General features: G+C 42.3%; 1 long non-coding RNA gene and 1 pseudogene across 1 annotated transcript in view; both read left to right on the forward strand.

Annotated features, from left to right (window-relative positions):
- The first annotated feature begins 508 nt into the window (after positions 1-508).
- LOC118093873 (uncharacterized) overlaps positions 509-24,048 on the forward strand; it is a 30,673-nt gene continuing 7,133 nt past the window's right edge. Inside the window, exons 1-2 of the long non-coding RNA XR_004693702.1 lie at positions 509-563; positions 12,648-12,742. This is a non-coding gene — a long non-coding RNA (uncharacterized LOC118093873). The remainder of the gene's footprint in view (positions 564-12,647; positions 12,743-24,048) is intronic.
- LOC118093872 (large ribosomal subunit protein eL21-like) lies at positions 19,697-20,179 on the forward strand (annotated as a pseudogene).

Below are 24,048 nucleotides of genomic sequence, written 5' to 3' on the forward strand. Positions count from 1 at the left end.
TGAATTTTCAAGAGTTGTCAATAATGCTTTAATAGTGTTGGCTCCACTGAGGGTTTAAAACAAACAAACAAAGAACGCAAGTCAGAGGAGACAACACAGCTGTCCAAGGCAGAACAAATAGTAACAATTTTATCTACAAAGTGTCTTGGAAATATACCATTGTAGGTTGTCCCTGGGGAATTGAGATCTAGTGTGGTGTAGTCGTTAGAGTGTTGTACTAGGACCTGCAAGATCAGGGTTCAAATCCTCATTCAGCCATGAAGTTCACTGGGTGACCTTGGATGAGTCACTACCCCTCAGCCAAACCTACCTTACAGGGTTGTTGTGAAGATAAAATGAGAAGGGGGAGAATCATGTAACCCTCTGGAGATTCTTGGAGAAAAAGTGGGATATAAAAGCAATCAATCAATAAAATTGCCTCCATGGAGACCTTCAAACACCTGAAACAACTTACTTAATGCCTCTGCACAGGTGCAATGGTGTTAACGAAGAACAATGTATTTGTCAACTTCACCACAATGGGCACCTAGAGGAGCTCTATCTCATGTTCAGTGAGACTTATGGTGAGTTTCCTAACAGTGTCATTGTTGTTATATTTTTGGTGTTTCTTTTGCAATGGTAGCACAGGGAAGCAGGGATGCTGTGGATGTAAAAAGATACAGTCACACACAAACATTTCAGCCCGGCATCATGTAGATTAATGGATGGTGTGGCCTTAGCATGAATGAGCAAAGGGGCAAGATCCAGTTCCCCAATTCAAGCCTGAGTAAGCCAGGATTTCTTTTGCAGACAGTTTCACGCATATTGAGCCGCAGCATAACAAAATGACTGAAGCTGATTTAGGACTAACATTTCACTGGAAAGGCTTGCCGGCTGAACTGTACCAGGTAACTGAGCATATGTAATCTGCAAACAAGCATAACTAGCTGGACTTTGCTTTTTGCTGTATAAATATTACTTGATTGTCTGTGAGAAAGACTTGCCTAGCAAAAATAAACAGAGCTTCAGGTCTAATGGCATTTTAATGACCATAAATAAGAGCACATTTTTGTCTCAGTGGCATGAGAAAACAGAGAGCTGTTCTATCCCTGCTCGGAGATCATTCTTATCCCTCTGTGCCAGTTCCGCTTTGTCACCTCAGCTATTTCGCCCCCCAAGCTTGCATTTTAAGATTATTAGTTTACCTGTCTAAACAGGTAGTGACAGCCTTTAAGTACTGCGTGTTCCTTCCGAGTGCCATTTTGAACAACATGGAACCTGAGTGGGGAACACAGAGTACCGTACTGCAAGGAAAATGTCAGGCTGTCAGAATACTGTGTGGTGCATGAAGGACTAAGAGGTGGAAAATTGAGATCACTGTTCAAACAATCTATCTTTAATTTATTGTCTAAGACAGTGACAAGATGGCTCCTTGACCCAGACACCTTTGATATGTGTTACAGTCGTGCCTCTGGTTAAGAACTTAATTTGCTCCGGAGGTCCGTTCTTAACCTGAAACTGTTCTTAACCTGAGACACCACTTTAGCTAATGGGGGCTCCTGCTGCTGCTGCGCCGCTGCCAAGCGATTTCAATTTAATTTTGATGAAATCCCTAGTATTCTCTGGAACAAGTATGCCTTTTTTATGTGGCTAGGCTCCTTGGGATCCAGGTGAACAATATTCCCAAATTCTTCAAAGTCACTTTCCATGTGATTCGGCCTAGTACAGGGGTGTCAAACTCAAATTCATCGGGGGCCGCATCAGCAGTTTGGTCACCCTCAAAGGGCCAGTTGTATCTGTAGGACTATGTGTCCACTCTTTATTATCATAAATTATTGTCACTGCATTCAATTATTACTGTTTTTTGTAATAATGTAAGTAATAACTAGCATAGTCAGAATAATGGCAAGTAGATATTCAAATGTACAATTATTGTACAATTTATTGAAAAATGATTTTTGGTAACTGCACTGGGTGGTGGAGGCTCGCTAGGGTTTCATGCAGGAGCTTTGCAGAGCTACTGGTACCTGGAGATGCTGGGGTCCTTCTGCATGCAGGACAGATGTTCTGCCAGTGAGCCACCACCCTTCACCAAAGGGACTGGCTGAGGTTGACTCACTGGAGCTGTTCTCCTGGTTCCAGGGTTTAAGGGCCAGAAGTATAAAGCAGCATCCTATGTTTCTGAGGAGAGGGAGAGGGAGGGGAGGGGAGGGAGGAAGGAAGGAAGGAAGAAAAGAGGGAGTGGGAGGGAGAGATGAAGGAAGGAAAGAGGGGAGAGAAAGAAGAGTAGGAAATAAGGAAGTGAATAAAGAAGGAAAGAAAAAGAAAGAGGGAGAGAAGACAGAGATAAAGAAGGAAGGAAGGAGAGGGAAAGAAAGAATAAGAATGAGGGAGAGGAAGAAAGATGGGAAGGACGGAAGGAAGGAAGGAAGGAAGGAAGGAAGGAAGGAAGGAAGGAAGGAAGAAAAGAGGGAGCAGGAGGGAGAGAGGAAGGAAAGAGGGGAGAGAAAGAAGAGTAGGAAAGAAGGAAGGGAATAAAGAAGGAAAGAAAAAGAAAGAGGGAATGAAGACAGATAAAGAAGGAAGGAAGGAAGGAAGGAGAGGGAAAGAAAGAATAAGAACGAGAGAGAGGAAGAAAGAAAGGGAAGGGGGGGTCGCCGCCTTGATTCAGCGCCAGAAAAGAGCGCGAAGGGACCCAGGGGCAAAAAGCATTTCCCGTGCAGCGTGAGGCAGCGGGTGTCCGTTTTAGGAGACGTGCGTAAAGCCTCAGAGTTGCACGTTTGTGAGGCTGAGCTGCTGCTGAGCTCACATTCATGAGGCTGAGCCGCGGCAGGAGGAGGAGGAGGTGAGGCAAGAGGAGGAGGAGGAGGAGGCGGCTTGCCAGGTCGGTGCCCGGCAGCGCCGTACGGAGAGTCCCGAGCCTCTGGGACGCAGCAGTGCTCTGTAGCACTTTGACTCCTCCTCCTCCTCCTCCACGCGGCGCTGCTGGGTGCTTTGTCTGTGCTTCAGCAGCAGCAGCAGCCGTTTCCAGGCGCCGAGCCGTGGCAGGAGGAGGAGGATTCAAAGTGCTACAGAGCACTGCTGCGTCCCAGAGGCTCAGGACTCTCCGTGCGGCGCTGCTGGGCGCTGACCCGGCAAGCTGCCTCCTCCTTCTGCTGTGGCTCGGGGTGCTCCACGCAGCGCTGCTCCGGCCGCCTTTCTACCCCCCCCCGCCCCCAGTTGTTTGTCGGCGCTTTGTCGGCGCGGCACTTCAGCGGCAAGGTCCCGCTGCTGGGTCCCACTGGCTGGGGCGCTCGGCGGGCCACATGACGAGGTCTGGCGGGCCGGATTTGGCCCCCGGGCCTTGTGTTTGACACCCGTGGCCTAGTAGACTCTGCATGGATGTAACAGCCTTAAATTATTAGGACCCATTTGCTCCCATTAGGCTTGGCGGGATACTTCTGAATACAAGTGACCCTTGGTGCTTAGAAAAGAGGCTATTTTAGGTGAGCTGGGCAAAGGTCATCAGTCTATTCCTGATTTTCTTGGCCAAATGCATTGCAATGTGATCAGCCAAAACAGATTCAAGGGACTCAGCTAGATTGGTAAAGAAAAGGCGTTTTATGTGTTGTATATGTGATATAACACTGTGACACCATATAGCACTGTGGAGTCCTGTGTTTCTCTACCAGATTTCCCTGTATGACTTTACAGCACGTTTAACTGAATCACTTCTTTGACGTGTCTAGATCTAGCCAAGGACTGAGAATAAAATGCCTGTCTCTTTAAATATCCAGTGTACCAGGTATAACAGTCCCGCTTTATATCACACACCAAGCTACTTGTTTCAAGCATTCACCAATTCATAGCTGCCAAGTTATCCCTTTTTAAAAGGGATTTTCCCTTATGCTGAATAGGCTTCCTCGCGAGAAAAGGGAAAACTTGGCAGCTATGTTCACCATGCACAGAGGTTGTCCATGGTTCTTGTCTATGAGGAGTAGAATGGAAATTTCTCCTAGCTCTCCCCTTTTTTTGCTTCCACCTTCCTGGGTTGTTGAAAGGTGCCGCTGGCTCAACCTCCCAGGTATTCCTACCTGCTGTGCATGTCATGCAGTATGTGCAGAAGTTTTGCCTTCTACCGTAGTGCCAGCTTCTAGTACTTCTTTTTAAAAATTAAAATTGGTGTAACCTTGCTTTCACAATCAATGGGGCTGGATTCTCAGAAATGCAGGAACTTTCGCCTCCCCTTTTTGTGGAAGACTGGAAGCATTAAAAATCATTCACAAGAACAGTGTGCACTTCATTCTGCAACACTGATCAGCCAGAATCACTTAGCGGCTTTCAACCAGCTTTATCGCAACAATAATGTCCCCAACCAGACTTCGATATGACGAGAATAGGAAAGCTGTCAGGTTTCCTGAATGATCCCTCCATCCCGGATGCAGATGCCATTCCAGTGACTTATCAGTTAAGCAAATAAATACAGTGTTAGTTCAAGTACATTTAGCATTTGTTGTAAAAATTTTGCAGAGCTACACAGCCCTAGAATTAAGTGGATCCTTGACCCAGGAAGAGTCCAGGTATCCTGGCAAGCAGACAAAGTTTAAGCGTCTCCTGCCCACCAAATAACAGAGACCAAACCAGGACGTGCGAAGCAAGGCACTTTTATTTTTGCTGTTGCAACAGGGTCCTTCCTCTCACACAGGAGAACAAGGAAGGAACCCCAAACAAAGATGTCTTGCCCTTAAAAAGAGATTTGAAATTGGTTTCAGCCCACCCCCCAGAAGCATCATCCATATGTCACAGAAGGGGTGTAGCCCAAGACCCCCCCTCCCTAGATTCATCATAGGTACATCATGAAAGGGGAGGTCTGGTGGCAGTAATCTGAGCACCCTGGACCCTGCCCCCTGCCCCCAGAACCTAATCAACAAAATTGAGAGATATTTACATTTCCCTGTTTCCCAGCCAAGTTAATCACACCCTTTTGTCTGGCAGTCAGGTATCAGGATGCCAGGGATTATCACTTTAATTCCTGAGACAATGAGAAGGTTCCCCCCACCCCCCTTCTTCCTTGCAGAGGAACACCTGGTCAGAGAGAGTCAAAATGGTGTCAGTCAGGCCTGTTTTCCTGTGCTGCTTCAGACATGTTTCTGTACATTCATGTACATGTTTTATGAACAATTATTATATATATATATATGACCTCAAAATTCTTATAACAATATCCCCCATTTGGGGCTATAATTTTTCTTAAAAATTGTTGCCCCACAAAAGAATAACCAGATGTGTTGTTTTAGTACTTTGGGAGAAGCATTTCTCAAAAATGGTCTACGTATTTCATTTAACAGGATGGTCCACCAATATTGACTGGAAAGTGCAGTTTGTTTGTTTACCCTTTTGTGTGTTCTTCAGGTGTCAAAAGCTAGCTCTCCTCTGGTTGCACACCTCCATCGTGGCACAACAGCAACAATCCCTGGTGAATCCCCTTAGGGCTTTCATATTGACCATGTCGCCTGGCACCCCCCATAGCTGCCACAGGTTTGGACATGTCATGAGAGAGATGCCTTTGCCTTGGGCCTCCTATGGGCCTTTATTATAGGCTCTGGCCTTGCACTGTAGGGAGTTGCCCAGTTGCTCTTAAAGGAAGAAAGCTACTTGCACCTTGGATACACTTGCCCAATTAGAACTGACCCAATTAGAATTTATACAGCCCCATAAAACATGTCCAAATTAGTCAAATTTAACTCTAAAAGGGATCATTCCTGTTAAATCAAGACATAAATACCTTCATTTATCTGGTGTTTCATGGATCTTGGGGCTTATTCTTGGTAAAATGATTTAAAACAATCTAAAATTGTGTAAGAAGGCTGGCACACTGCAGAGTGCCAGGTGGGACAAGAAAACGTGGTCATAAGTTGATCTAATCTAAATACTGGACTATGCAATATCCTGATCCTTTAAAAGGCATACAATAATACAAAAAAAATCATTGGGACACTATACATTAAACATAAAAAAACAATTAAACACAAAATTGGTTCACCCCCCCCTCCTTGTGGAAATAACATACTGTCAGACATAGTTCAATGTTTCTGTCGAATATCACACAACATAAAACATAATCATATATCAGTTGTATGTCTTGAGGCCATCATGATCTTGAGACAATTCCGGCTGCTTTTAAATCCTAGGGCACAGAGTCTTGAGGTCAAGGAGAGAGAATGTCCTTGCAATTCACTTTCCCCCTTTGTCCCAAAGTCATTTGACACATTTCAGTGTTCCTATATAACACATAATGCACAAAACCTTCAAATTATTAATTATACGCCACTTGTATATCTTGAGGCAATCAGGTGAACTTGAGATAATTCTTGCTGCTTTTGCATGTATCTCCAACAAGGGGGTTTTCTTGTCTGCCTTCGAGTCACTGGGAGGAAGTTAACAGTACTTCTATGCCAGCACTTCTAAACCTTGCTGAAACGTTATAGCTTTCTAGGTCCTCCTTCTTAGGTTGTGATCAAAGAGATAAAATGTCAATTTGGTTTCCTGTAAAACATCCTTTTGAAAATAGGCCTGCAGGGGGTTGGGGTCTGAAGATATAATTAGTTAAAAAATAATAATAATAAATAGTATAATAATGATAAAGTCAAGAAAGGGGAGAATATTCTAGAAATTTCTTCTTGGGAAGCTGCAAAGAATATAAGATCATAGTTAAGCATTTTATTCATCTAAATATTATTATTATCATTCATATTTAATTACTGCTGTTATTGTCTGCTCAGTCAGTTTAATTTACTTCACCTAGTTTGGCTGTGGAGGAAACAAAGGACAAAAATTTTGTTAATTAGGACACAATCGATAAGTTATTAACATTTTCCTTATGTGGTTCTGAATTCTCTTTGAGGTTCACGTATCTTGTTTGAAAGGGATTAATATTATTATTATTATTATTTACAGGAAAGAATGAGTTAGATGCTACATTTGTATGTACAGAAAGAAAAAGTAGAAATACCAAAAAAAAGATACAAAAATAAAACAATAAAATTTAGATTACCACTCACACAACAATTTTTCAAATGAAATTGGACTTGACACAAAGATATCAGATTTTTTTAAAAAAAGAATTATCATTAAATAATACAAAGACATTATAAATTGGAGAGGAACCTTAAAGATCTGAAGGTGAAATATCCAATTAAGATGGAAAAATGGTAAAATAACGGAAAAAGCTTTGAAATTCATCATAATAAGAAATACTCAGGCAAGACTACCTGACAAAATACAGTCACAAAACAATACCTGGTTATTGTTAGAATAATTTCATAGACATAATGGAAAAACTGATTTAATAAATGGAAGCAGATTATTTATAAGCTAAAGAGAAGCGCCAAAGAGAAATGAAATTACTGTTTGTATCTCCTCACTCCTCACTTTTTCTTTCTTTTTTTTTTGTGCTGTGGAAGAAAAAAATTGGCAAAACACTCAATCATTGCTACATTAGAAAAGGGAGGGTTATATTAACATAGGGTAATGCTTCGGGGTGAAATGCAAATGAGAGATAAGTATCCATCCTGAGTACCTGCTAGGAAAGAAATGGAGCCTTTTGTTTGCATAGTCTGTCAACTGGTAGACAGCAATTTTCTATGAATTTCCAAGTGTGGAGGGGGCTTGTTTAGGTGGCGTCCCCCCCCCCCCATTGGGAGATAATTTTGCATTAAGGTTCTGAAAGAATTTCTCTGCACACTGAATCTCAGTATCCTGCTGGAAAGGGAAAATTATTTCATGTGAAAATCAGTCAGGAAATGTTCCTAAAATGTACAGAGTTTTGCATGTTGAACTGGAATTGGCAGCTTCTAAACAGTTGATGGTTCTCAATGGTTCTTTATCTATTTATTTATTTTTACATAAAGAAATTTAAATTTAAGTTTCATGTGCAAAGCATAACCTTGAACCTCTTAATTAATTTATAAACTACTCAAGAGACAGACTTATAGTAGTACTCTGCTATTTATACCTGTGGAAAGAATCTGGCATGTTAAGATTTTGAAACTTGGCAACCATTTAACTTTGATGGACCAGTAACATACATGAGGTTGTTTTCCCTCAGTGGTTCAAAGCTTTACATTAAGAAATTTGAATAATATTTCATGAGCAGATTATAACCTTTTCGCCCCTTAGTTTAAACCTCCTTTTTCTCCTCTATTTTCCTCTTCAAGCTGACATAGCCTCTGTGCATGTACAGAGTTCATGATTCGGCAGTCTATTATACCCTTTTTTTTTTTTTAAAGTGCTGTACCTCTTGACAACATTACCATCTGAATAAAGGAAGGGAAGGGGAAAGAGTAGATTTTAAAGTAGGGTTAGATTTCAAACAAAAGATAGAAACATAGCAGTGTTTTTTTTTCCAGAGCCAGTTTAAATTCTTTTTCCTTGTTTGGAGTCCTAATACAATTTGATACATTGTTTCTTGTTTCTTGCTGCTTAAGAAGCAGGCTTATAAACCTTAAACTAACTTGGAAGCTGCAATAAAAGTTGGGTCAGATTAAAGTCCTAATGAAGTCACCAAATAAACACCTCATACCCCAGGCAAAATAAATCTTGATTTGCCCCCTTTATCTACAGGGTTCGGGGTGAATTCGTAATTGCAAATGTTTTCGTTTGTTTGTTTGTTTTTAATTAATTTATTACAGCCATGGCAGACTAAATTCTCTGCCCCTTTATCTATGGGTAATATGGCCATAGAGCCAGAATTCATAAAATCCTTTGCATTCTCATTGATTTTCAGCCTTACCAATTCCAGACAAAATTTTCTGGCCCTTTATTTACTTGAACTGTTGGCTGGAGTTTTGCAGTTAAAAAAAATAGCTGACAATATGGTGGAAAAAATAACACCAGACATTCATTTTCAATGCATGATATACCATCTCTACCTCTTTCTGAATGGCACCTCAAACTCTTCATGCCAAACTTTAAAAATCTATCTTTCCATCCTTCTCCACCAAAGAGTAATGCTTGACTGAATTCAGGCCATTTCACTATACCACCAGGGTTTAAACTCACTTTTCAGTGCTTACAAACACATTTTCTCTCCCTCCTTTTTCTAAGTTTGGAAAGGGTTGGAAGGGATCTTGAGTAATCTAGTCCCCCCCTTCTGAAATATGGGGATCTCAACACTATCACTGCCCTTAGGATACACATACATTTGAGTACAGACGCCTGACTGGGAAGGAAACACAGGCTATGCCCTATCACGGAAGCACATGTGTGTACTAAGGGAAAAATAAGGAAGGGGAAGATTAAAAGTACCAACGTTATATAGAAGCCTTTAGCAAACCTTAAGATTGGATAAAGATTGGGAAATGTTCAAGACTTTCATATGTGCTTAAACTTTAAACCTTAATAGACAACGTGATAAAAACTTATATAATCACTCCATAAAAAAAAACAATTACACTCTTGTTCCAACTCTGAAAACCAATAATCTTTCCTTGCCAGAAAGCAGAGCTGGGCTGAATTTCAACCCATCACCACATCAGACACATTGCCTTTCACATAGCTCTAAAATGGGGGTTAGAAGGGACCCTGAGGTCATTTAGTCTAACCCTCTAAGATACAGGATTCACAAGATTTGAATGAAAATACCAACTTTATACAGAACCCTTGAGCAGATGAGTTGTTTTTTTCTTAAGAGACTGATATTAGGAGCCCAACAATAACCCTTCTGTCCAACACAATTGAAGTTAAAACTAGACTCAGATAGACAATTCCTGGCTATGGAAGCTCTACCTTTGACAAACAAATCACCTTTATTGGAATAGCTGTTCAATTTTCCTTTAGTCAATATTCATCTAGTCACTTGGAGAAAGACTCCCCTTTGGAGCCTCTCTCAATAACAAACATTTGCACACCTCATTCTCATATTTATAATGTTTAAGATTGATCGGTTCAACATTGTTTCTATACTAGAAATTTAAACAAGTTGGCAGTTTTAACTATGCACACTTAAGAAGGCAGTCTATGGATGTTGTAGCCAATTTAAACACACCCCATAACATTCTAAACCTTGAGTACATCTCTTATCCACTTATAGCTGGAGTTTATGAACATTTTCAAGTTTAAAATATTTTCAAAGCATTGAGCAAGCATTTTTAAACTTACAGCTCGTTATTTTCCTTCATCCTGCCCCCTCTTTTTACTTTTGGAGAGGAAACAATGGCCTTCTACAGCCTCTTTAAAACAAACCTTTACACACTACCTCCACTCTTTTAAATATTTGCCATGTTTTTGGGTTGATCAAGCCCTTACATAAGATTATTTAAGCAAGCTTGCCTTAATTTTTATATTATTTTAAACTATGCATGCTTTAAAAAAGGCAGTCTGTGGGTGTCATGGCCAAATTTTAAACACAAACCCCTAATTTCCTAAACCTGGATTATATCTCTCATTTACTTTAAAGGAAACAACTATCTATAGCAGACACAAGGAACAGACGCACATACACGTAACAGACAACACAGACAACATGTAACATGCAAACATATATAATTTTATACCATAACATACTTTGCAGGATTCCTCACAAAACTTTTCCCATTCAGAGTTCACCAGGGTTAATTTTAAAGCGGAGATTCACTGTATGTTAAAGGAACCTCCTGGTAGCCATTTCCCCTCATCTGGGTGGTCCATAGTAAATCGGACCCTATGTTTTTTTCTTACAAAGTTTTTGCAATTGGTTCCCTTCAAGCTTGTCCGCCCCGGGGATTTCATGCCAATTTAAGAGAACGAATTGGAGTGGACTTTCATCCTCAAAGTCCTTACCGGAGCAAAGCCTCAGTTGTGCTTTGCCTCGGTTGGGAGTCTGGGAAAGGAATTCCTTAGAGTGGGTTGCACCCATTTTACTTCTGTCTTTTTATACTGCAGTTCTGGGTCCCCGACCCTGTTCCTGGACACTCTTAACTTCCCGAGTCTATGACTCACCCCCACGTCCTAGTGGTGTTCCTGCCTGCCGTTCGCGTGCACTAACTACTAGGCGGCCTGGTGCAGCTAAAACCCTATTGGAACCCTCCCACTGGTCATCAATTGCCTGAGGGTTCCACAGCAACTTCCCTGCCTCTTACACACTAGACTCAGGTCCTACTGAACGCTTGCCTACGCAATGTCAGGTCGGAACTGAGGAATACAGAGTAGAAAGGAACAGGCGCACTTGCATTCCCTGGTCACGGGTCCTACCCAACAAGGGTCGCCGTGGCAGGGGGGCGTCTTCACCCGAAGATTAAGAGCAGAGGAATAGGAAACAGAGCTGGGATAGCCAGATTCCCAGATTGGTAGAAAAGCGACAGTTTGCTCAGACTTCTGCTCAGTTTGGCAGAAGGGAGCTGGGACAGTCTTTCTAAGCTCTGCGTTTAACGTAAAGACTGTTGCCCGGGACCTCAGTTCTACTCTGTAACTGTGCCTGGCAGCCTTGCTGCAACTAAGGTCCAAAGAGGAGAGTAGAAAAGGATAGTCCAAGTGGAGAAATAGATTTTTAGTTGCTGTGGTTCTTAGCTCACCCAAGGTGTCCCCTTTTAATACTCACGACCGATCCTTTCAGTCGAATCCCGTTGTCTCCAGCTTCCAACTGGTTCCTAAAAAAAAACAGCCTTGTCCCTTTAAACGTTGCTTCGTCCTGGGGGTCCCGCTTGGACTCTCAATTACTACCAAGTGCCTCGGGTCCTGAGGTTGGTTTACCCCCCTGCAAAAGAGGCAAGGGCGCGCTGGGCTCCCCTTCCTCAGTGAACCCGGAGCTCAAGGCAAAACTGGGTCCCCGAAGTGGTCGCCAAACTGTTGTAAAAATTTTGCAGAGCTACACAGCCCTAGAATTAAGTGGATCCTTGACCCAGGAAGAGTCCAGGTATCCTGGCAAGCAGACAAAGTTTAAGCGTCTCCTGCCCACCAAATAACAGAGACCAAACCAGGACGTGCGAAGCAAGGCACCTTTATTTTTGCTGTTGCAACAGGGTCCTTCCTCTCACACAGGAGAACAAGGAAGGAACCCCAAACAAAGATGTCTTGCCCTTAAAAAGAGATTTGAAATTGGTTTCAGCCCACCCCCCAGAAGCATCATCCATATGTCACAGAAGGGGTGTAGCCCAAGACCCCCCCTCCCTAGATTCATCATAGGTACATCATGAAAGGGGAGGTCTGGTGGCAGTAATCTGAGCACCCTGGACCCTGCCCCCTGCCCCCAGAACCTAATCAACAAAATTGAGAGATATTTACATTTCCCTGTTTCCCAGCCAAGTTAATCACACCCTTTTGTCTGGCAGTCAGGTATCAGGATGCCAGGGATTATCACTTTAATTCCTGAGACAATGAGAAGGTTCCCCCCACCCCCCTTCTTCCTTGCAGAGGAACACCTGGTCAGAGAGAGTCAAAATGGTGTCAGTCAGGCCTGTTTTCCTGTGCTGCTTCAGACATGTTTCTGTACATTCATGTACATGTTTTATGAACAATTATTATATATATATATATGACCTCAAAATTCTTATAACACATTAAAATAAACACACTGTGAAAGGTGACCACCTGGTTGCTGTATTTCATATTCACTGAAATAGATAGACTGTACAATTCACCGGCAAGCCAGCCAAGAGATTGATGGCAAGTTACTATATCACCTGAATGCAAACTCTCTCTGCTTGCATCTATAGATTTGCAAAGGCAGCTTTTTAGCTTCTGGGTACCCCTGAGGTTGGCTTTGTTGATTGACGTACAACGAGCAGGCTAGAGAGCCAATTCTTCAACGGTAAGCATTCTGCCAAACAACGGAGCATCGAACGTGCTCCTGTGCCTCCAGACACCTCTCACACACAGCAGAGTTTATGAGCAACAGAACCCCTTCTCACTTAAGCAATCTGTGCTCCTGTTTCTGACGCCCTTGTGAGAGGGGGGTGGGAAAGGGAATGCCGCAAGCAAGAGCAAGCTCTAGCCTCCCTGCGGCTTCTTTCTGCGCATATGTGTGCTTGTATGTGTGTGGGTGTTCACGCATCTCTGTGAGAGGCAAGAGGGGGCACCTGCCAGCTCAGCATGAGAGAGACGGAGAACTTGGAAGAGGATTTCACAACATGATTCATCAGAGATACGATCTGTGTTTGTGCATTTTAAGGGCCTTTATGAATTCCCCATGTCTTATATTGCTTGCATCTTGCAGGAAATGGTCCTTATATGGCACAGATGTTGACTTCCTTTGTCAGGGGAGGCTGGTGCTTTGCAAGTTGGCTTCTGAGTTAGCCTGAACTGGATGAATCATGCAGCCTTTAAAAACCAAAAGCAAGCTCAGGAAGCTGTGAATTTAAGCAGAGTAGCGATGGGAAAAATCTGACAATTTTGGTTTCTTTCAGTTTCTCATTTTTCCAATCTTTCCTCTTCTTGGAAGGACCCATTATTACCAACAAGGGAAGATTGACTGTTAAAACTAACGGACTTAGCTGAGATAGCAAAATTGGCATGCTTAATTAGAGAAAAGTCATTGTTAACATCTCATAGACTTTTTGCGTGAAAAAGGAAAAGAAATAATGAAATTTGGATATGAGGGTTGAAGATAATGTTTGTTTATAGAAAGTGGCAATGTTGGGTGTTATATTGGATGGGATGAAGTGAATATTGTTTATATATAGTGAACAAATGAAGAACCAGAAGTTCTTTAAAAATAAAACAGAATAAAATAATCCTCTTGAAAAAACCATTAGCATCTTACAGTGGTGTCATCTTTTCTTACTGTGTATATTTTTGTATGCAATTTTGCCCGATCCACAGTTTTGCAAAACAATTTCTTTTAGAATAGGGGTGAGAACCTCTGGCCCACAGGAGGCCATTTTTTCAAGTTCTGGAGGTATGCAAGGATATTTCCTCAAACCAAGCCCATCTACGCTGCACCTGAAGGTAGGACTGAACTCCCCATACATGAGCTGATGGATGATGCATTCAATCCTGCTTGGCTGCTACCTTCCCCCATCCTTACCCCGACACAGGCCAACTTTGACAGTTGGGTAGGACAACCCACCTGCCAATCACATGATACCATGATACCATTATATCAGATGACTGACAAGTGGGTGGTCTTACCCACCTGTCAGAGTTGGCCCAAGGGGTGGTGGGAGATCCGGCCATGCAGGCCGAAAAGTTTCTTCACTCCTGCTCTAGTATAATGAATTTTTGTAGAAGGAAAGACTGCATAGCAAAATTAGGAGAATTGTGAATTTTGAAGAATGGCTGTGTTTTAGTTTGTGTATTGATTTGATAGGAGCACATTATGAAGGTTTACTTTTGATTTGTGAACTGAATCAAATTTCTCCCCATCCCTAAAGCAGAGGAGATCTCTTTTATCATCTTTCTCAGCTTATTTTTCATTTTATGAATAGGAAAGTGTCAAGATTGGGGGGGGGGAGAGAGAGAAAGGCATGTTTTGAGCAGAAACATGATAAGAGACAGCCCCTTTCCTCCACCATTAACTCCACTTAAACTCACAGCTCTCTGAGGCTGTTTTCGGTACTAAAAAAATAAGAGGAGAAGTTAGTCACCTCTAGTTTGGGTCCTGTTTACTGAGGCTATTTCTTCCTAGAACTAGACTTTATATGGTTGTATCCTGTACTAGCTTTCTTCCTGGATACTATTGAAAACTAGCTATTTAGTGATACATATATGACTATTGCAAACATTGACATGATTTTTGAGGCTTATATAGAATTTGAAATCAGGGTCTGGTTCTCTGTCAAAGTAATTAAATAATCTGTTTTCAATGACATAGTAATGCTCCATTAAAGGCTATTGCAAATGTCTGAATTATTTTTATTGCCTTATACATAATTTGAAATCAAGGTTCTCTGCCCGTTTGATTCGCTGTGCACTTTAGTGAAGCATATAAAGAAAAAGGACTGAAATTCCTCTGCGGATCAGATCTGACCACTGCACACACCTAATTTCAGTCAACAGCACCACAAGGGGAAGAATCTGTATACAGGTTAAACACGCTGCATACATTGACTATTGATATGCCACGCTGAGAATTGCATAGGGATGTGCTACTTGAGGGAGGGGGGGAAACGTAGCCTAAGCCCCCTTGAGATTCTGGAACAAGCTTTATTGTCCTTTGAATCTTGTGCTTCTCTCCAGAGTGAAGCCACAATGGCATAATTCCACAGCGTGTGGGAAACATTAGCCTGTGAAGTCTCACATTGTCAGCATAAAGAATACAGAGCCATCTTCACCCTCAGTCCCATGAGATGTGCTGGGATCTTGTACATCTGCTGTCATAAGAACTAAGACAACCAGAATATTAGCATCCTGTTCTCACAGTGGCCACAAACAGGACCTGAGGGGTACAGCTTTCTCTCCAGTTTTTATTTCTAGCAACTGGGTATTCAGAGACATAACCACCTCTTACTGTGGAGGCAAAAAAAGAGCCATCATGGTTAGTATTATGAGGGAAGGTGAAAAAAAAAATCATCTCCCTATCTGCTTTCTCCACATCATGTATAATTCGCTACACCTCTATCATGCCTGATCCCCAGCGTATTTCTTAAGCACTGCTACCAGGCATTTCACATATCTTTACTTCCGAAAATGATGGTGGAGAGGCCAAGAAGAGCGGGTTTGGGGGTCAAATTTAATTATGGTGACATTTATAGAGGAAACTTATTCAGTGGCCTGGAGAAAAGGAAATGCAGAGACATGGGCTGCGACTGCTCCCAAAAGCAGGTAATAAGATATAATAATAACATTACTGATAAGTGTATTTCAGCCCCAAGGCACTGTCTGGATTATGCCACATACTTATTTGAATTCTGGCAGCCATTAAATGCAGCAGGTTCTGATACAGGGTGCCAGAAGTGTCTAAAAGAAGAGTTGAAGCAGCCCTTAATGACACTTGAAGATAGGAAATTAGGAGAATAATATATATTCAGGACGGGGCTGCTCTGCTTAAGAAAGAACAGGATACTTGTGCCTTTTAAAACTCTACAGATAGAAGAGGTCAGGCAGGTGAGCAAATGTCTGCTGCAGCAATGAAAAAATAACACCTGGAGAATAAAGCTCCCAGGGGCTACTAGCTATGATAGTGATGTTCTGCCACAATTGTCAGAGGCAGTATGCTACCTTGAGGACTTCCCATAGCATCTGGTTGGCTACTGTGAGAAAAGGATGATGGACTAGATGGGTCTTTGAGATGATCTGATGCCTGCCAAAATTTTGCCGCCTTTGCTCATAAAACTGAATCCAAGGCTTACTTACTTATGACACCATCACTCTACCTGATTTCCTCCCGGTGTTTCCTGTTAGCAGCTCCTATAATCCTATATCATTGGCCAGGCTTGCTGGGGCTGATGGGAGTTGGGCATCCTAACAACGTCTAGAGGGAACTAGGTTGGAGAAAGTGGACTGGTACGTTTCACTATGTTCACATGCACTTACTCCCATGTGAGTGTGCACAACATCTGTTTGGTAACTCTATTCAAGGGCCACCCCTACCAGGCATCCCCAAACTGTGACCCTCCAGATGTTTTGGCCTACAAATCCCATGATCCCTAGCTAACAGGACCAGTGGTTGGGGAAGATGGGAATTGTAGTCCAAAACATCTGGAGGGCCGAAGTTTGGGGATGCCTGCTTTACACCCTCTTAAGTGAGCCCGTGACCTTATAGAACAGGTTTCCTCAACCTCGGCCCTCCATATGTTTTTTGCCTATAACTCCCATGATCCCTAGCTAGCAGGACCAGTGATCAGGGATGCTGGGAATTGTAGTCTCAAAACATCTGGAGGGCCGAGGTTGAGGAAGCCTACTTTATAAAAGGACAAAGAGATGGCAGGTACCCTGATGGTGCCTCCAAATTTGGTCTCTGTTGCACAGAAAAAGAAATAGAAGCACTAATGGGGTCAAAACATAAGGAGCGAGTCAATATACCGGTATGCTTAGCAGTGCAGGATAAATGGAAGAGATATAATTTATTATGAGTCATTCTGACCAGCAACAAAAAGGCAGCTCTTGTAAACAGCAGCTAGAGAAGAGGAGAATGGCAATATCCGCAGGAAACGCACGTGAGAAGTGATTGTGGAAAACTCTAAAATAAATAAATAAATGGATTATTGAACCATTTAAACATATTATTAAAGGAAATGTTTGGTTAAAAAAAAGAATGTGTTTTCTTACTGATCACTAATCTCTGGACACTGCTGTTCCTCCTCAAACGTCTAAAAACTTATTAGCTGCTCCTTCACTGAGAAGACAAGCTGAATCTGGCCTCCATGAGTAAAGAGCGAGGCTCCCTCACGACTCACTGCCATCTTTCTTAATTGAAGTGAAGTGAATTGAAGGAGAAATGATTTAAACTTGAATTTAGTCTTGAAAGGAGGAAGCAGAAGTGCTTTGGAGAGCAGAAATGATGGCAGCACTCCAATTCCTCAAAACAACACAATGCACACAAGAAGAGTATTAAAAAAGGGAAAATAGAAATAAGTATCTATCAATTTTAAAACTATAGACACTCAAGGGAGGTAATTATTTATCTATTTAACTAGCTATCTATTTAAAAACTATAGATGCTCCTGATGTTGGAAAGGTAAAAGTTGAAAGGTAATGGTTGGGTGCACAGATGTTGTCCTCCCCCCCAAGATAGATCATGGTGTAACACGCTTGGGAAACTGAGGCTATAGTACAGATGGCACGTTTGCCTCATTGTGATTGTTAACCATCCTGATCAGTTTTATTTTCTGAGCTGATGAGGAAGCAGAATTTCTAGCACAGTAAGACTACTATAAACCCAAAAACAGCTATCAATGAGTTAATGAAGACATTAAGTTGAAATGGTTCCACAGAGAAAACAGCATCCCCATGAGCTCTACAGCTTGATATAGTCTGCCCATTGTTTTTAAAGGAACAGCTGGCTGAGTGAACCACTTACGATAGGATGATGTGGACTATCATGGGTGCTTTGTTGTTAGTTCAGCTCAGGCTTCCTCAGCCTTGGCCCTCCAGATGTTTTGAGACTACAGTTCCCATCATCTCTGACCACTGGTCCTGCTAGCTAGGGATAATGGGAGTTGTAGGCCATAAACAGCTGGAGGGCCGAGGTTGAGGAAGCCTGGTTTAGCTGACATCTCTTTGGGATCACTCAAGGAGACATCTTTTCCTTATTTGCTAATTATGAATATTTAGGAAGTTGTTTTAGAACAGGTCGGGCTATTTGTTCATCTATCCCCATATTGTCTACTCTGGCTAGCAGTGGGTCTCCACCATGTGCTGCCTAATTATTTCAGCTGGAGATGCCAGGAATTGAATTTGAGATCAGGTACACTTAACCATGCTTCCTTCCATGGGCATAGCTAAGGGGGGGCAGCAGCCCCCCAAGTCAATAAAAACCAATACTAATCAATACAAATCTGAGGTTTTCCCTGCAACCTCTCCCTCCCCAAAGCCTGCCCCACCAAGAAAAATCCTGGCTACACCCATGCTTCCACCCCATAGAGAAATATGTTTAGGGACGGAACCTGGTATAGCCCGTTTTGCCATTGAAACACCAACTCTTCTGCACAACAATTATGTTATCCAACGGTGCCCTACACTATAGGCCTGACTCCATGTTAGATGTTTGACGTGCTTTGTACAGTTGTGCACTTTTCCCTGTCAAGACATGTGCTTAGAGTCTACGTGAACTGTGTGCCAGATATCAGTCTTACGTTTCTAGCATATTCCTGACATATAGATCAATAGTCTATTCATAATTTGCAGCTTTCCCCTGGTGTTCTGCTGACGTCATGAAATGAAATTGACTTTTCTTTTTCCGATAAATAATTTAGGCAGGAGCAAGTGGCTCATTTTTATTTATTTTTTTGCTGTGTGACATACAACCTCGAGTATTACTTTTTCATAAAAAAAGAAGAAAGTGGTTTTTTTTGAAGCTGTAAGAGTCTATAAATTCTGTAAAGCTTATGATAGTTTATCACAGTGCTGGGCTGCTGTAGATCACTGTACAGAGGTGTTTGCATCAAGGATAAAAAAAGGTAAAGTTTACGTGGAGGGCTGATTAGACATAGCTTAGACGTGCTCTTCTTATTCTGCTATGTTTGCTTTGGAACATTATGTACTAATAATAGAGCTTACCAGTTTAAATCTCCACTAATCAACCCCATTCTAGATTTCACAGATTGCTGGGTACGTGGGCTACAGTCCATAAACATTCCTTAAAAAACAGCACCTCAGTCCAAGTAGGGCTGAGGAAGGAAACTCTGTCACATGTATTCCTGACTGACTGGGGATGGGTCCTGCATGCGGGAATCCCCAACCCAATCTATCAGTTGGAATGCAGGAACACAGGAAGCTGCTTTCTGCTGAGGGATCGCCCACGCTTTAACTTGCCCCACTACTTTCTCCTGCGAAAACCCACCTGTTTACTGCTAAATCAGAACAAATGCCCATCGGGTTTCCTGTAGATTGACTTTTGTTCTAATTCAGTGAGTTTTTCTGGTGGTACAAGTGAAAAACATCTTGGCGTGGGACAAGTGGAAGTGTGCATGAACTCTGAATCAGACACTGGTCCATCTAGCTCAGTTCTCTCTACACTGACTGGCAGTGACTCTCTAGAGTTTCAGGCACTGAGTGACTTAGGGCCAGTTACTACTTCCCAGCCGGACCTATTTCACAAGGTGGGGGAAAAATGGGTCATAGAGGTTTTTCGGCCTTGGATGCCATCTTACAGTAATCCACCAAGATGACCAACACCATGGGGAAGCGGAGGGGGACACATTACATGTTTTCAAGACCCTTTTGCAAACATGGTGTGGTCCCTCTCGCCACCTACACGCGCCTCCTTAAGAAGGGTGATATTGTTGGCATAAAGGGCATGGGCACAATTCAGAAAGGCATGTCCGACAAATGTTACCATGGCAAGACAGGAAGGGCATACAACATTGCCCAGCATGCTGTGGGCATTATTGTGAACAAGAAGGTTAAGGGCAAGATTCTGGCCAAGAGAATCGGCGTGAGGATCGAGCATATTAAGCACTCAAAGAGCAGAGACAGCTTCTTGCAGGGTGTGAAAGAAAATGAAGGAAAGAAAAATGAAGGAAAGGAAAAGGGAATTTGGTTTGAATGAAAACGCCAGCCTGCTCCTCCAAGTGAAGCTCACTTTGTGAGAAACAACGGCAAGGAGCCAGAGCTGCTGGAACCAATTCCATATGAGTTTATGGCATAGTTTATATGAACAAAATAAAATACCAGGTTGAGGACCTAAAAAGAAAAAAAAGGGGGGGTCATAGAGAACCATGTGCTCTACCTTGAGCTCCTTGGAGGAGAAGGAGGGATATACAGTAAATACAATCAATCAATCAATCTCTCCTAGCTCTACCTAGAGATTGAACCTGGAACCTTCCATATGGAAAGCAGATGTTCTACTGCTGACTTATGGGCCTTCCTTGACTGAGCTATGGTCTTTCCCTTCCATTGGGTTGCGAACATGTAGCTTTGTCAACCAAAACAGTATTATGCAGAATAGTATGGTATAAGGAGCAGCTGGATGGATATGGTCTCCCATACTTCCAAAAGTAGATATGGGCTTACATACCTCCATCTCTTTGCAAGCAGCTGTATTACACTTACACACAGCTGCATCAGGGCACAGCCATTTCAGAAAACATACCAACACCTCCACGACAATATGCATTTTTCTTCCATGTCAAAAAGGGATGTGCGCTGCACAGGGTCGTGGCAATGGCACCACCAAGTCTCCCAGCAATAATATGTGCCTGTCCTGTCAAGCTCTCTGCAAGGCTGAGTGATTTCCAAGTCTCCCCTTCTGCTCCACTGTATCTCTCTCTCTACATGATACAATTTTGTTGTGACCTGAGGGCATATTTGCTGTTCAATGAGCAGTACCACATCACACAACCACCCGCTGTTACATATCCAGCCTCTTATCCAGCTCCTTCCCCAGAAGAAAAATTCTGTATGGTGCCACCCTTGAGGTCAAAATAATAGCTGGAGCTTTTATGTGCCCAAACCAAAGCTTGTGAAACACAGTAGTCACCGACATATAATCTTTCTCTGGAAGACCTTGGCCTTAAGCTACAATCTGAGTGTGTGTGCCTGTGGGGGAAACAAGTATCTGGCAAACAGGAAAAAAGCAAAGGAGACAAAGGAAGGCCAATAACAAATACAAACTGACGTAAAATACAAAAGTCACAGTGATATCAAAATAATCCCCCAATAAAATAACAACGCATGCATTTTTCATTGGCTTTCTGGAGGTTGATGGGCTATCGTTCTTTATGTTAATCATGTAGCTTACAATAATTATTTTTACTGCTTCCATTTATTATGTATATTGCAGAATATTTTATCTTACATGATTTTTTGAAAACCATTTTTGGTGTTGGGTGTAATAATAGTAATAATAGTAACATAGTAGTAATATATATACACACCCCGCCCATCTCACTGAGTTTCCCCAGCCACTCTGGGCAGCTCCCAATCGAGTGTTAAAAACAATACAGCATTAAATATTAGAAACTTCCCTAAACAGGGCTGCCTTCAGATGTCTTTTAAAAATAGGATAGCGGCTTATTTCCTTGACATCTGATGGGAGGGCGTTCCACATGGCGGGTGCCACTACCGAGAACGCCCTCTGTCTGGTTCCCTGTAACCTTACTTCTCGCAATGAGGGAACCGCCAGAAGGTCCTCAGCGCTGGACCTCAGTGTCCGGGCTGAATGATGGGGGTGCAGACACTCTTTCAGGTATACAGGACCAAGGCTGTGTAGGGCTTTAAAGGTCAGCACCAACACTTTGAATTGTGCTCAGAAACATACTGGGAGCCAATGCAGATCTCTCAGGACCAGTGTTATGTGGTCTCGGCGGCTGCTCCCAGTCACCAGTCTAGCTGCCACATTCTGGATTAGTTGTAGCTAACATTCTCCTTTCCCTTCCTCCCCCGCTAACCCAGAAATAGTACCTTGGGTTAAGAACTTTGCTTCAGGATGAGAACAGAAATCATGTGGTGGCGTCGCAGCGGCAGCGGGAGGCCCCATCAGCTAAAGTGGTACCTTGGGTTAAGAACAGTTTCAGGTTAAGAATGGACCTCCAGAACTAATTAAGTTCTTAACACTGTATAACACTTTTGTAAGCATGCCTCAAAGAGAAACCAAAACTCTCCCCCACAACTTTAAAAAATAATCTGCATGGACCTACCAACCAGATGGTCAAAAGAGTGGTCTGAGTGTATATTTTCATTTATTTTTGAGATGCTATGGAAGACAACATCTATGTGATAGAACTGAATCAGAATTTTCTCAGTAGAAAAGTTATATTAATAATAGCAACGAATTGTATTTTGTGCACATTTGCGGTGGTTTCCCCCCACTCCTACGTTGTCACTAGTTCATTTGACCTGTCTTGTATCCCCAGTTTGAACACCTACTGCTGCTGCAATAGCTGAATTAAATGCAGTTGAACGAATGTCTCAGATATCTATGGATAGTTTATTTTTTGTTACTGCCCAGCAGAGTCATTGGTAGTTACACACATTGATAGGTGGTCTGCACTGAAACCCTCATCAACTGGTTAGTTGTTAACTAATTTCCTTTGACGATTTCCCAAAGTCTGTGCAATAAACAATGAACTATTTCTGTGTTTTGTAATCTTCATACTAAAGTGATAGCACGAATGTTTTCCATCTACGGTATGTTATGCATCAGTATTAGAGAAGCCTCCTGGGCCTTTTGCCACAAATGTAAATATAATCCTAGCATTGAAATTGCATTATATTGTATGCTGCAAGCAACAAAGTGGAACAATAAGACTATGATAGACATGGACCGTCAGTCCCTGTTATTATGGCTGCAGGTCTCTTTTCCCTTAGTAGATTCTCAAGTGTTTTGTCCACTTTGGTTTCAAATTACTCAAGAAATTGTATTTTAACCAATTCTGTGGGAAGGAGATTCTGCAGTTCAACAGGCCTCCGCCATTAGGAAATGTTCCCAGTCACCCATTATTTGCAACTTCCTTCATTTTTTGTGGTTTTAAATTGGAAGGTTTTAAAATGGAAATAACCTTTCCTCTCAGTTTTGTTCTGTGTGTTTAATGACGTCGAAGTGGCTAGCTGTCATGTTTTGTTCTTTCTCAATGATGTCTAGGAATAGTGTTGGATAATTCCATTTTAGTGAGGATAACAGCTGAAAGTAATCACTGGACAATCTCAGTGGTCTAGAACGCACGCCCTGCCTCTGCGGGTGGCACACCCCACCCCCAGAACGCACGCCAGCCCCGCCCCCACCTGCTCTCCGCCCCCTGGTGCCGAAGCATGAAGCTCCGCCACTGATGAGAATTGTAGTCCAAAACAACTGGAGTACACCAGGTTGGAGAAAACTGCCAAAGAAGATCAGAACCGGCTCTCTTCACATGTGTTCTTGCATTCATGTTGGAGATAACCACTCTAGAAAGATTAGGGGATAAATGTGGGCATTGGTCCATTACCAAAACATAGAAGTCAATTCCTTGCTGACCTCCAAATCCCTTTAAAGAAGAGATTACCTTCTAGAGGTGAAGCTGCCCCTGTTCCCGGGATCTAGTATGGATTTGGATCTTCCACCAGATTGAAAGAGGTCCATGCAATTCTTCTCCAGTCTAGTGGGGATGAGATCTTGTCCAGTAAGCTACAGGTATAGTGGCGAATAGGTTTTGGATTGTCAGTATCAGTTTCCCATCTGTAAGTGGGGAATAATAACTACCCACCACAAGGGATAATTGTTGGGATGAATGAGCTAATGATTGAATGAGCTAATGATTGCAGAGCATTGGGCACTAAAAATGGCGTATAAATGATTAATGCTAAATCATTCTTGTTTATTGCTAGCAATTGGATTCTGGTTATTCTCTGGCTGTACACCATTTGATTGACAAATAAGCAATAATTTCTTTTTTAAAAGCAAATATGGGGTTGCTTTGTGTGCAGCATACATTGACTTAAAGACAGTTTTTGGTTTGGTTTTCCATATAAAACTTTGGAGGAAATTGCCCTCATCAACTATCTACCATCTACCAAACTACCATCCAACCTTCCTCCTAGATT

Source organism: Zootoca vivipara, chromosome 5, assembly GCF_963506605.1.
Source record: "Zootoca vivipara chromosome 5, rZooViv1.1, whole genome shotgun sequence".
NCBI classification, from domain to species: Eukaryota; Metazoa; Chordata; class Lepidosauria; order Squamata; family Lacertidae; genus Zootoca; species Zootoca vivipara.